Source organism: Lissotriton helveticus, chromosome 7 (genome assembly GCF_964261635.1).
Source record: "Lissotriton helveticus chromosome 7, aLisHel1.1, whole genome shotgun sequence".
NCBI lineage: Eukaryota > Metazoa > Chordata > Amphibia > Caudata > Salamandridae > Lissotriton > Lissotriton helveticus.
Window position 1 is genome coordinate 394179469 of NC_136068.1, and position 14578 is coordinate 394194046.

Genomic DNA, 14578 nt, shown 5'->3' on the forward strand with positions numbered 1-14578 from the left:
TCTGCAGGAGATCTCCTAGTGCCTGTGGAATGGAGAATTTATGATGACCGTAGATCTCAACTCCATCTACCTACATGTGCAGATGAGCAACAAACACAAAAAGCTCCTGAGGTTCATTGTACACAAGGTACATTATCCCAAAGGGTAGAATACTGAACTGATAAAGTCTACTCGGCGGTTTTGCAGTGTGAATCTATTCTGGATTCACATGTGCTTTATTCTGCCATCTAGTGGTTGTGTCCGGAAATCTCCAATATAGTAGTAGTTCTGTTTCTATTTTTTTTTTGGGGGGGGGGGGGGGCGTTGACAGTTCCACCATTTGGTGTCCTATCTTGCTTCCTCTTACACCATACTCCCTCCCTGGAAGCTCCCACTCATGCTCGCCATCTTCACATTCTATTTTTTTCCAAAGTTGGGTCTTGATGCTTTGCTGAGGGCTCTCCAATTTGGGAAAACAATGAAGTTCGGAAGAACTCCGTTGAAGTAGAAGAAATTCAGATGAAGATCATTGAATAAAGGTACCCAGGGGAAGGTTACTTTTATCAGGGGAGTTTTTCCGATGTGTTAGAGAATGCCAGATAGGGGGCTCCCTGTTATACGTGTTGGAAAATACTCAATTTCAATTCTCCTCGATATGCCATCATAAATTTGAATAGAAATACCAACATCTGGTGTGTAACCTCTGTCTTCCACTCGACCATCGGAGCAATGACTATGAAGCCTGTGCGGAATTTCAAGTCGAAGACTAGAGAGAAGCAGACACGTGTTGCACTACGTCATGAAGGGACAGAGGCAAACACCCATCCTTAAGAGACCGGGTCTGTTGAGCGATGATGAAAACATGGCTGAAGGTGCAGAGGGAGAAGCTCCAGACGCCGACCTGAGAATCTTCAAGGTCGAAGGAGAATCGCTGAAATCCAAAGAAAAAAAACCATAGGTAACACCTAAAAACAGTCACTGTCAGAGTCTAGAAAATTAGGCTCGGAAGTACAGAAGGGAGCCTCTACGCTGAAACAAATTGTGGAGCAAAGTCGAACTTAGAGGCAAAAAACCCTCTGATCTGTCGGCAGGGACACTGCAGGTGGCAAATCTCACGAAAAGACTGTCGAAAGGCATTAAAAGTTGAGACATTTTGACGTTGAAAAAAGAGGTCGGGAGGAGCCGAAGAGTTTGACGATCGACAAATCGGCATAAGAATCCTCAACGTTGAAAAGAAGATCTACGCTCGAGTCCGAAGAATGCTCAGTGGAAATCAAGAGAAGAAGAGGTGGCTTGAGACAGAGATGGCATCTTTGAATGATTTTTCTATGTACATCCATATCATCAAGAAGGCTGCTGGACAATATGGAGTTAGACTTGAAGAGGAGAAGACACAATCATTTTTTTTTTTTTTTGGTTTTTAGAAGACCTTTATTATGCAGAAGATTTACAACATACAGAGTATTTTTATCGGCTCACTAGGGCCAGCCGAACAGAGAACAATCAGGTAAACCTCCAAGTGGATGACACAGCCATTTAGCCGGCAACCCGCGGGTCCGGCGGCGAATCTCATGTAAATGCATTCACAGTCATCTGTTATCTAGGTACATAAGCGGCAGATCTTGTGATTTTGTCTTACTTTATCAAGAGTAGCCACGTAGTATTCACCCAGCATTAGTGTTGTGATAGCAATCTCCCAGGGCCCCACAAATAGCTCAATAGACAGTTGTAGTTAGCCGGTAGTGGGGGGGGGGGGGGTGGGGGGGGGGGGATTAGCAATAGGTGTTTCACCAGATCCGTATCCGTAATGCCGTCTGTGAATAGGCAAAGGTGTATACTGGTATAGCTCACTGAGGCACAGTAGCAGGCGATTATGTGCGGCAGGGTTAGTCTGCAGCCGTTCCGGTCAAGGCTCAGATGGCCAGCAATATGGTGTCTGTGTGTCTTCCCTATGTCGGTAATGGGTGGTTGCGAAGGGCGTGGTGGTGCTTAACATGCTACGCAGCATGTCAGTAACCAACACTAGCGAGGATGAGTGCAAGTCCGCACCTCGCGCAGTGTGCAATTGTCATCGTGGCTCTGCAAAGTGTGGAGTGCATGAGGTCGATAAAATACAACTTCCTGTTAGTAACATAATGTATCTAGTGTCCTCGATTGGGTGAAGAGGTGGGTCTGGTCGGGGAACTTGACCAGCAAACAAACTATCCCCAATGCCTATACAACGGCAGGGAAAACCTAGGGTAGGAAGGAGGGGGGGGGGAGAAAGGGAGAGATCGTCTCAAGTTCTCATATGTGGCAGCAGTTGCGGGCGGGGCGTGGCAGGTCATCTTGCAGTGCGAAGTGCGTGATGAGGCGGGGGGGTCGTCATTCTCAAGCTGGGGCTGGCAGGCGCTGCCTGTGGGGTATGGTCAGGGTGCAGGTCAGCACAGCGCGGGGCGGTTGTGCCAATTGTTGACGTGGTGGCCGTCCTCCTATGGGGAGGGGGGGGGAGGTGGAGGCATCTCCCCGTCGGCATCTGCAGTCAGCGCGGGCAGGTTGGGGCAGGGGCAGCATTGGGTGTGTAGCGCTGTGTGGGCGTCTGGCGCAGATCTGAGAGCAGTGGGTGTCTGCATCCGTTAGTGTAGGATGTGAGGTCGAAAGAGTTGAGGGGGTGGGGGAGAGGGGGGCAGCAGAGCCGCGCCCGCTCCCAGGGGTGGTATGCATTGCAAGGGCTATGAAGTCTGTTATCTCAAGTGATCCCTTGTTCTTGGCAGGTGCGCTGGAATGCTTTGAGGATGTCGTCCCAGAGCTGGGCGATAGGGAACTTGCGAAGCCCCGCCGTTTCCTCCTGAAGGAGCACTGTGCTCTCCGCTCGTGCCTAGTTGGTAAAGGAGGCGCGCCAGTGCCGAGTGTGGTGGGGGGTTGCAGCCTTCCAGTGCTTGGTAAGCAGGCGTTTGGCCGTTATAAGCCCCATGTCCCAGAAGCGCGTCCGCACTTTGTTAAATTTCGTGCGTTTATACAGCCCCAAGATGCACGCTTCCCATGTGTGTGGTAACTGCTCGCCAGTGCTGCGTGCGAGTAGCGTTACGACCTCGTCCCAGTATGTGTGAATGTCAGGACAGTGCCACAGCATGTGTAGTAGGTCTGCTCCATTCAGAGAACAGCGCGAACAAGCGGCGTCAGTGGTTGTAAAGTATCTATTTATCTTGTCGGGTGTAAGATGAGCACGATGCAAGATGTAGAATTGGATAATTTTGAAGCGGGGGTTGCGTGGGATATATGTCGGTCCAGCTAAGATCATCGCCCATTCTCTATATGTCCAGGCCTGTCCCCCTATCAGTCGCCCATTTTTCCCGTAGTGACAACGTGGATGGCTGTGAGTGCGTCTGTAGGGCCCGCGCCAGCCAGTGGATGACATGTGAGCCATTTCCCATAACATGGAGATATTGCATGAAGCTGTGCATCGGCAATTCTTCGGTCATGTCGCCCCAGGATGCAGTAAGTGTACGTAAGAGAGTCGCGTGTAGCAGGAACTGCCCAGCCGGGAGTTCCGTGCTAGCGGCCAGATCCGCAAAGGTGAGTAGTGTACCGTCAGTGTACAGGTCTCCTAGTGTGTCTACCCCTGCTTGCGTCCAGCTAGCCAATCGAGTCAGTCAGCGCGTCCGTTGGCCCCGGAGTGCCCAGAATGGGCAGTATCGGGGCATATGGCGTCGTTGCCCGGGTGAGCCGCAGACATCGCAGGAAGCATCTGCGCGCCACAGCCAGGTGTAACTGTGAGGGGCAGGGGGTGCGGGTTATCGGGTGAAACAGCCTGCAGATTTGCGGTTGCGTCCAGGCAGCAGTATCTGAGGCAGTGTCTTCGAGATGCTTGCCGCTGAGCTATCCCGTCACCCATTGCATCTGTGCCGAAAGGTAATACAGTTCCATGTTAGGAACCGCCAGGCCACCCGATTCTGTGGGCATGTAAAGTTTGGTCAGCGCCACGCGGGGCCGGCCCGTGTTCCAGATGAGGTTGCGCAGCATAATCTCCAGGTCACGAAATATCTTATTCGGCACATATGTGGGTATGTTGGCGAAATAGTACAGCAGCCTAGGCAGTACTATCATTTTAGTAAGTGCTACACGACTCGGTACGTTGAGGGGCAGGGTGTTCCAGAATTTGATCTGCGCCCGGGCCGAGGCGATGGCCCGCAGGAGGTTCCCCTCTAGGATATCTGTTGGATTCCGATATATTCGTATCCCCAGGTAGCGGAACATAGTGGGATGCCACTGCAGTCTACCTCCGCCCAGGCGCACATCGCACTCGGACGTGTCCGGGTTAAAGGAAAAAGCCCCCGATTTGGACCAGTTAACTCGCAATCCTGACATCTCTTCGAAGGTCCGAAAGATGTCGGTCAGGGAGGCAGGGATGTCGGTTATGTCTCTGACATACAGCAGTAGGTCGTCCGCGTACAGTGACACTGTGTGTAGGCCATCCACTAGTGGAATCCCCCATTCAGCCCCCTGGATTCTAAGGATTGTAGCCAGGGGTTCCATGGCTAGGGAGAACAGTAGAGGCGACAGGGGGCAGCCCTGTCTGGTGCCTCTCCGTACCCGGATGGCGTCCGAGAGCAGCGCGCCCGTGCGGACCCGGACTGTTGGTTTGTCATACAACAGGCCCACCATGGCTTCATAGCCTCCTCCCAGTTGAAACTTTTCCAGTACTGCTCCCAGGTACGGCCACTCTACCGAGTCGAAGGCCTTCTCTATGTCTAATATCAGGCATCCTGCTCGGGGCCACTGTCGGGTAGCATATTCCTGTATCCGGAAAAGGCGGCGGATATTGTGGGAGGTGTGGCGTGTCGGGACGAAGCCGTTCTGGTCCTGGTGCACCAGACGGGGCACATAGGGGGCCAGTCTCCGGGCTAGTGTGGAGGCCAGTATTTTATAGTCCGTGTTTAATAGCGCCAGGGGGCGATAAGAGCCCATCCGCGTGCAGTCCTTGTCAGGTTTGGGGATGGAGATCAGGGTTGCCTCATTTAACGTTGAGGGTAAGGCTGCATCCTCTGCTGCTGCAGCGTACATTCTCAGAAGTTCTGTGATAAGTATGTCTGAGCCTGCTTTGTAAAATTCGGCCGGGAGCCCATCTGGGCCCGGGGATTTGCCGTTAGATAGGTTAAAGATTGCTTTGCGTACCTCATCAGGTTCAAGCAAGGCTCCCAGTTCGTCCTGTTGTGCAGTGGTCAGCTGTGGCATTGTCAGAGGGGAGAGGTAGTCAGCAATGTCCAGGCATGAGCGCTGCAGTCGGGAGCGGTAAAGTGCATCATAATGACCGGTGAACGCATCATGAATCTGGTGTTGCGAGTATAATAGGCCCTCCCCATCTACGTGTATTGCTACCACTGGGGTCGAGCGGGTCTCCTGTGAGATCAGCCAGGCCAGTAGCTTGCCAGGTCTATCTCTCAGGTGATGTGTCCTCGCCGAATGCGCCGCATAGTTGATGTCGCGGAGTCGCTCCTGCAAGCCCGCGTGTTCTGCGCGCGCCCCCTGCAGCGAGTCAGCACTGCCGTCAATGGCCTCCCCCTCCCTGTCAAGCAAGTCAGATTCAAGCCTGGTCAGTTCACATTCTAGTTGTTGTCTCATGTGGCCCTGTGTCCTCAGGCAGTGTCCCCGGATCACTACTTTGAAGGCGTCCCACTCCACCTGGGGGGTGGATGCCGTGCCCGTGTTAGCTTCAAAGTACTGGGAAGTGCGTGTAAGGAGGGAATTGCGGAAGGCTGCGTCGAGCAGGAGCGCTGGTTGTAGTCGCCAGGTGGGTATGGGAGGGCGAGGACGGTCCCAAGCTATAGTTAAAAAGTGTGGGTTATGATCTGAGTGCGTGCGGCCCATGTATAGTGTGTCGGTCACAAGGGGCAGGAGTTCAGCGGACGCCATAAATCTATCCAGGCGGACATGCAGGTCGTGGGCGCCTGAGTAATAGGAGTAGACCCGTGTCCCAGGGTTGTGCGATCTCCAAATATCATGGAGGCCCCACTGCTCTGCCCACTCCAGCAGCGCCTTCGTGGCACCGCGTGTCGGTGCGCCTATGGGGGGGTGGAGAGGAGCGGTCCAATGTTATGTCTAGTGTGCAATTTTAGTCTCCACCCAGTAGCCAAGGGGCTGCGTGCCAGGTTGCCATTGTCGTGGAAAGGTGCGCCAAGAAGTCCCCCTGATCAGTGTTTGGGGCGTACAGTGATACCAGCACTACCTGTTGCCCATCCAGCCTGCCCTGCACCGCAACAAACCTTCCCTCCTGGTCTATCGTAGCTTCTGTAACTGTCCAGGGGATCCCTGGTCGGACCCATATCAGTGCACCGCGGGCATATGAGGAGTAGGTTGTGGCATAGAGTTGTCCGCGCCATTTGCGGTGTAGTGCTAGGACCTCTGTCTTGTTCAAGTGCGTTTCCTGAAGCAGTGCAATGCCTATCTTGTGTCGTTTTAAGTATGAGTAAATCTGGTAACGCCTGGCCGGTGTGTGCATTCCCCTGATGTTCCAAGTGCATATTCGTATCTCAGACATAGCTTCCTTTTACGTGAGCCCCTCTAGCCCCCCTGTGAGTCAGTTCCTCAAGCAGTGTATCCCGCTGGGCCTCGGGTCCCGCCCCCAGTTCAGAGTTGCTCCAAGATCTCAGTACAGATTGTGGTGATCTCCAGTGGTGTAAAAGGGTAGGGGAAGGGGGGGGAAACATTCAGCCACAACATGGCAACATAACCTAAAATGCCAAAAGGTCGGCTGCACAACATGTCGCCGTCCAAACGCTCAAATGAGCTCGTAAACTATACAGTTCTAGGGGGTATCATGCGGTTTATGCTATAACAATAGGAAATACTATGTAGTCCATAGGGTGTGTGGCCTCCCTCCCGGGCAGGGCAGTGAGGCCGTTGCTGCCTGGCGGGCGCATGGGTCCAGTCTCACAGTGCGAAGCCGGCGTCGTTCCCAGGCATCAAATGGAGGGAGCGAGGCGCCTGGAAGGGGATCTATCTCCCCTGACGGCCCAGGTGATGTCGGTTGGCATGAACAATGCTACAGAGTAGGTGTCTATTCCTTGGCAATAGGCGGCCTGGCCGCGTACATGCAGGAATCACAGTACCTGGTTGGAGTCCAGGGTTCCAAGGTGATCGGGGTCCAGCAGTGTATAGCTGCACAAGTCGTTGCCTGTGTATGGGGGTCCACGAAGCACTTACAGAGTCATGTTCGTTCCGGTGCTTGGAAGGAGGAAACCACACGGATCTGGTCAGCCAAATAGGTCGGCAGTTTGAGGAGTGACGTCTGGGAGTTCGTCAGTGCGCTGGGAATCCGATAAGCCATAGATTGCCTCATCATCGCTCGGGAGGGGCCCCGGGCTGGCGTTCGGGGCAGGGGACAGAGCTGGAGTGCTGCTTATTTCCACAACGCTGCGGAGAGCGTCTTGTTGCCCTTGTAGCATCTCATGTGTAGATGGGGAGTGCGCTGGTGACTCCCGAGCTCGGGGAGGTGTGGGAGCCCTGCGCCTGCGGCGTCGTCGCGCTCCCCGTGTGCGTTCCATGGTAGCAGTCCCCTGTGCTCTCCTGGGCACGTCAGGCATGTTCTCATTAAGCCAGGCCTCAACTTCGTCAGGATTCATGAAAAAGTGCGTCCTGTCATTCGCCACCACCCGTAGCTTGGCAGGGAAGAGCAGTGAGTATTTAGTCCGGCCTGCCGTAGTCTTCTTTTCACCTCCAAAAAGGAGTGTCTTTGCCTTTGCACTTGCACTGTGTAGTCTGGAAAGAACATGACCGAGGAGTTGTCGATTTCTGATCTCGCCTAGCTTCCTGGCTTCCCGCAAGATCGCATCCCGGTCCCTGTAGTTCAGGACTCGTAGGATGATAGGCCTGGGGTTCGAGCCAGTAGAGAGGGGTTTCGTTGGCACTCGGTGGGCACGTTCCACCACAAAGTGGGGCGACAGTGTGTCATCTGGCAGCAGTTCTCATAGCCAGTCCTCCACTCTTTGCGTGGGGTCCATCCCCTCCCATTTCTCCGGAATACCCACCAGGCGGATATTGTTCCTCCTCGCCCGCCCTTCTGCATCCTCCGCGTGGTCTTCCAAGAATTCCACGCGGTTAAGGAGGTCTTTGTGTTTGTCCGACTGGGTCACCGTCGGTTCCAGCGACGCCATCGTGCCTTCCAGCGTCGTGGTGCGTTCCTGTAGTTTTTTGTGGTCAGCCCGGAGGTGAGTCAGGTCTATTGCCACACTGTCAATTTTAGTTTCCAAGGAGGTGCGCGTCTGCTGGAGGGACTCTTCCATCCTTTCCATAGCTGCCAGTACTGAGTCCAGCCTCGACGCCACGTGGTCGGCGTCCATCTTGGATGATGTTTTCGTCGTTTTTCCCTTCACAGATGCACTCCCCGTTCCGGTGCGTGTCATTACCCCTCCAGACATGGGGCAAGTAGTGTGCACAGGCAGTGCCAGTAGCAAGGCTTGCAGTTGTAACGTGTCAGGCAATGCAGACGATCAGGGCGCCGCCTACGGTACCAATCCGTCAATGCAGCCTCCTCTTGGCGTGGTGTGGAAGCCTCGTGGCCTCACCTACTCCCCCAGCCCCCACACAGCGGCTCCGCAACGTGCGTAACAGTCAGGCGTTTGGGGCCTGCGGTGCAGCGGGCCGCAAGTTGCAGCAGGCTGGGGTGCCAGTCCAGTTCCGGAGATTGGGAGTCTCCCGCCGCCCCCAAGCGTTATCTGGGTCCCACCAGGGCAGTTATTGCTGCTAGGGCGGCTCTCAGGGCAGTGCTGTCGTAGGTGCCTGGGAGCTCAGATGGCCTCCGTAGGCGTTCGTGCCCCGGTAGTGTCCCCGCAGCCCTCGGTGTGTAGCTCCCGCTATGGGGGGGGGGGGGGGGGAATTCCCCGGCCCAGTTACTCACTGAGTAACCCCATGAGGGCCTGCCATGAGGGCCTGCCAGCTCCGGGGTCCCCTGCCGGTGGTGTCGGCGTGAGGCAGCGTGCAGCTATGGAAGGGGAGAAGGAAGAAGGCTCCACTCGTCCCTCGGCGCCTCCGCGCCACGCTCGTGTCGCAGCCCAGGCTGCGTCTGCAGGAGGCGGGTGCTCGCCCTCGCTCGTCCGTGCTCTCGCGGGTCCGTCTCCTCCAAATCTCGATCCGCGTCAAATTCCGGCCGCCTCTGGCTCGCCGTCGCCCTCACCTATAGTCTCCGGGGCCCGGTGTGTGGGAGTATCGATTGCACCTTGTCAAGGGTCGTTGTGTCCTTCGCCATCCGCGCCCATTGGCAGTCGGGCCGTCTCTGGTGGGCCGCAGCGTGAGGCCTGGTAGCTCGCGAGAAGCCGCGGCCTTGCGTGATCTCGCTCCCGGTCGTGGCGCAGTCAGGCCGGCTGTGGTGTCGCCGCCAGCCTCGGTGCGGAGCCCCGCAGCCGATCCGTACTAAATTCGGCCTGGATGTTGCCAAGGGTTGCGGGCAGTCCCGCCAGCAGTCACGGGCCAGACAGGATAGTTTAGGCCGGAGAAATTGCCCGGGGTAGGGGAGCTCAAGCAGGAGCTCTACCCGAGCACGTCTTCCTCCATTGCGTGCTAAGCCACGCCCCCGAGGAGAAGACACAATCATGCTTCCTCCTAGACACTTTAATTCCATCACAGACAAGGAACCAGTTCTTCCCAATGATACCCAGTCTTCTGGACCAGTAGAGGGAAGCTTTCAAAGAACCTGCAGGATGGTGACACCGAAGGCTGAGAAAAAGTATAAGCACTTATCAAAGGGCTCTCCGTACATAAAGGGAACACTGCTTGCAGACTCAATCATTGCTTCCATGGCAAGGAAGAGAGCCAGTATTCCATCAACGTCTGGGCCACCCCCAGACAAGGAAAGTAAGACGATTACTGTGATAGGCAGGAAATTTGAAGGAAGCTCAATCAGGCGGTACTCAAACAGATATTAAGGAGATAAGGGAACTCCAGAGGTAGACCTATTCGCAACTCCAACAAACGCAAAATGCCAGAAAGCCACTCTACCAATCCCTGGAGAATGCTCTGTCTATAAACTGAAAAAAGAGACACAAATGATGGACAGAATGCTGAACAAATCAAACATTCACACTCAGTCAAGAGATCTGGGTTAAATCCATCATTCTTTTGCTCACCATGCCACCCCAGTTAAGGCCCAGGCATATGCAAAGCAATCTTGACCCTGCTCTTCCTTGGAACAGTCCTGACTGAACTGCCAAGCCAAGTCCTCCCTGGACCAGAAACCAGCATCCTGGGACTGGTTTCTGGGTATCGCCCTTGATCAGCCAGGCTAGCTTGAATCAAGTTTCACAGTGAGCCTGGGACCCACATCTGGGCATACCCGGCACACTTAGGGCGAGAAAGCAAAAGATGCACAAATGGGGGTGAATGTTCGATTTATTCTGCATGCCAACCATCATTTGATGGATGGCATGCGGAATAAATCGCACATTCACCCCAAGTCAAGAGATCTTGGTTAAATCCATTTTTCTTTTGTTCATCATGCCACCCCAGTTTAGACTCAGCCATATGTAAATCAGTCTTGACCCTGCTCCTCATGGAAACAGTCCAGCTCGAACTGCCAGTTTATCCGATTTAAGCCCAGATCTCTGTATTGGGTTGAGTGTTTGACATTGTTTCAGCATTCCGGCCATCGTTGTTCTTTTTGCGGCTGTCTATAAACTGGTTAGGGATATTAGCATATGCCTTTTCACCCCAAATACCACTGTTACAAAGAGTGATTAACAAAACAAGACGTGCTGTCAATGGAAGCAGGAGAGTTCTACATCCAGAACCAGTCTTTCTGTCTTGCAGCATGGCTCCTGAAGATTTAGAATTCATACATCTAGACCTACAGGTGAACATAATGTCCGTTCTCGGAGAAACAGGAAGGCCAACAGCAAGTAAGTGTTACAGAGCCAAGTAGAAGCGATATTTGTGGTGTCAGAAAAATGGCTTATTACAATAAAACACTAAAACGCAACTGTACTAAAATATCCTATACACCTACTGGACTGCAAACTAAGGAATGCATTTTTAAAGGTATATTTGTCTGAAAATTTGGCCTTCACAAGAGGTCATAGGGAGAAGTTTTTTCACAACCCTAGAAATAAAATTCTTCTTAGAAGGAGAAAAGAGAATAACACCAGCCAGAAAAGTACCAGCACTCACATGGTATCTAATTGTAGTGTTAACCCAACCGAGGACACATTTTGAGCCTTTACATAATGCTACATTTAAGATGTTCACGCTAAAGACAGCATTTTTGTCGCTATAACGCCACTTTGCAGGGTGCGTGAAATACAGGCATTAATGACCTATATTTCAAAGACAAAAACAAGCAGGAAAACAAAGCAACTATTTGTTTCCTTTACAGATAACAATGTGGAAAAGCCAGTAATAAAGGCACTGTTGCTAGATGGATTTCATAAACCATCCAACTTTGTCACACAAGTGCAGGCGTACAACTAAACTGTACCAAGAGCACACTCTGCAAGGAAAAAAGGACAAACCATTGCCTTTTTTGGCAAATTTACCCTTGCAGGACATCTGTATGGCAGCTGTAGGAAGCGGGCTTTTTACGTAGTGTGCCAATGTTTGGGCACACCAGGCAAAAAGTCCAGACAAACCTTATTGGTTTACAGGGTTTACTTTAATAATCCCAAGTTCTCTATTTGTGGTAATGTGATCGCGCAGCTTACTGAGTTAATAAATTGTACACATACTGAAAAAGAAGTCAGAGAACAATTTATATAACACAGATTGTAAATAATTTTAGGCACCAAGATCATCGGAATAAGGTAGGTACTTTACGAGTTATGAATTTTACAAAGAAACAGTAAAATGCTCAAATAACGTTTTTTGAGGTATGAGCCTCGAATGTGGTAATGCTATCCTATTGGAGGGAAGGCACATACTGCATACATATACTTGCAAGCAAATGTAGGAGATGCCCTGTGGGACTTAAGGTGCTTGGGGCCCAAAGTCCAAAGAACCACCAGCAGTTCGGGTTTACCAGCCCTGGTATGTCCAGGTGCAGAGGTGCTGGTCGGGATAGTAGCCTCAAACGCTAAACGGTTTAGTCGAAAGTACCTGTAACAAAATAGCTTCAAGTGGGAACACGTCTGGCAGAACCCAAAGTGGAGCTCGGTTAATTGGGGCTTAGGAGCAAGGGGGCCCATTCGGTTGTTGTGAACTTGGGTAGGGGGCTAGTGTGCAGTGGTGTTTAGCCGGCTGGCCACCTGAGTTTGAGGTTCTCTCGGATTTCGGTCTTGACCTGCAGAGGGGAGAAAACAGACTGCAGGGCAATTCTCAGTGTGTGCCTTGTCGGTCCTGACATCCCTCGTTGGGCAGGGTGGTTTTGGCGACAGTGGCGTCTGGACTGGACACTAAGCAAGCCTTAGTAGCTGCAAATGCTCCCGTACCCAGGGTATTGGTGCAGGGAGTCCTCCTGGAGGGTCTAGCATCTCGAAACATGGTGGATAGATGGGGCTGAGCTCTTGGAACCACAGTGACCTACTAGCGAGATGTTCCCTTGGTGGGCCAGACAGGCAGCAAAACAAAGTACCAGACAAGTGCGGTCGGTGCCTTAAGATGCAGGGAGATGGCTCCTCCACCCCAAGGGAGATGCTAAGTAGTGTTGAAGCGCTGGACAGTACTTCAGAGTGTGGGGTGGTTGTGCAGCTTCTGAACTAGCCAGTCCTGCAATTGTCGAGGTTTCCAGCAGCCAGGCAGAGATTGGTACCAATTTTGGAGCAGGTCCTATGTTCTTTCGGTGTCCGCTCTTCTTTGTTTTTCTTGTTTCCAGGTAGATGAACCTGTTATTTTGGTGTCCGGGGTTTAAATACTGAATTTATGTCCGTTTAGGGATTTCCAGGGCAGTAGCCAATGGGCTACCTACCACTGGGGTGTCTACACCCCCTATATGATCACTTCCTGCAAGGAGTGGGCATAAACTTCACCCCGAGTTCCTAGTTTCACCAAAACCAAGATGGTGACACCCTTCTCCCTCTGTCTACTTCAGGTGGCCCACCTTTGGGGTGCGACTAGCCTGTAAGTGTGACACTCCTCCTGACTATCTTATTTCCTGACTACTTTGGTGCCAAATGGGCCTCAGGGCGTGGGTGGCTTTCCCCAAGTTTGGGGGAAAGTCCTTGTCATATTTCAAAGGCTGTAGAGGCTTTGAAGCCTCTGGCCTTAAGATACTAATATGCTAGCCATCTTGCTGGCGGAGGTGTGGTCATCTTCTGCTGGACAGGCGTTGTTCCTGGCCTTAGAGTGTGGGCTCTGAACTGCAGGGGGTCAGAAACTCGTCTGTTGTGACAGGCTAGAAGATACCAGTCCGCCGGCACACTCTGTGACAAGTTGGATATCTGAAAGAAACCGGTTAGTGTTAGATTCCTTACCTTAGAATATCCCCAGGCGTCAGACTGGATCCGGAAATGTTTGCGTAGCAGTACCCTTACGCGTCGGTAGGCGTCGTCTGCGGCTCCGCGTCTGTCGTCGGCGTCATGGGCGCCGTGATGACGTCGTCGTAGTAATTAGACGCTGCCTCCGCGTGCTGACGTCAGTTCTTCATTTTTCCGTGCCAGCAGCACAGATCCGGAAAAAGTGGTACCGTAGTAATTTTTTGACTAAACTTTTTTGATCCCTTTTGATCATTTTTCAAGTCTTCGACTCCGAATGGTGCCGATAGGGATGCCTGGTTTTAAACCCTGTGAGGACTGTGACCGGCTGATGTCGGTTACCGATCCCCACCGTCGGTGTCTCCACTGTCTCGGCGTCGACCACGACGACAAGGCCTGTTCCGCTGCGAGAGGTCCCGGTCCGGACGGAGGTCGAGGGACAGGTCGCGGGATTGGAGCCATCATAGTTCCGGGAGTCGACATCACTCCTCTGGGTCGAAGTCGTCCGGTAAGCACAAGAAGTCGAAGAGACGTCATCGCCCCCCCTCGAAGCTCGCGCGACGCAGCCGGGGGTTCGGGTGACACCGCGCACGCGGCTCCGTCAGTCGCGGGCGTCGCGTCCGGCCCCATACCCTCCGGTCCCTGGGCCTCGCGCGACGCCGGAGGAGATCGAGCGGTTCCTCATGGCCATGAGGTCCCTCACTCCTCCGACCGGCTCCGCGGCGCCTTCGGGCCCAGCGGACCCGTCTGGGGGTCCTAGCGGGTCAGGGGCTTCGGCCCCGACACCGTCGGGTGCTTCGGCCCCGGCGCCGCAGGCCCCCACTGGATCCGGTTCCGGACCCGGGTCGTCGCCGGTTGACCTAACGACCTCACCGGCGCCGGTCCTTCAGGTGTCGCCCCCGGCGCCGTCTTCGGGCGGCGTCGTCCTCGATGCCTCCCTCGATCCGGTTCCGGCGTCGGAACGGCGCCGCTGGGCGCCGCTTTCGACGCCGATTGGAGAATTCTCCTTCAACGAACCGGCCCCATCATTTGACCCCCCTGAATTTCAAGAGATGGGTGACGAGGATTATTGGGAGGGGTCTGAGGACCCTCTGACACGGGAGTGTTAGTCCCAGGAGGACTGGACAGGTGGACTTGGGGATGCCAGTAGTCTGGATACCTCGGAAGACACTGGTTTTGTCTCACCCTCTACCGTGGCTATGGAGGAGGGGGCAACCTACAGTGTGGTG

General features: G+C 53.5%; 1 protein-coding gene across 2 annotated transcripts in view; it reads left to right on the forward strand.

Annotated features, from left to right (window-relative positions):
* Positions 1–14578, forward strand: part of TRPC4AP (transient receptor potential cation channel subfamily C member 4 associated protein) — a 766986-nt gene that overhangs the window by 503845 nt on the left and 248563 nt on the right. The gene's annotated exons all lie outside the window — the stretch shown is intronic.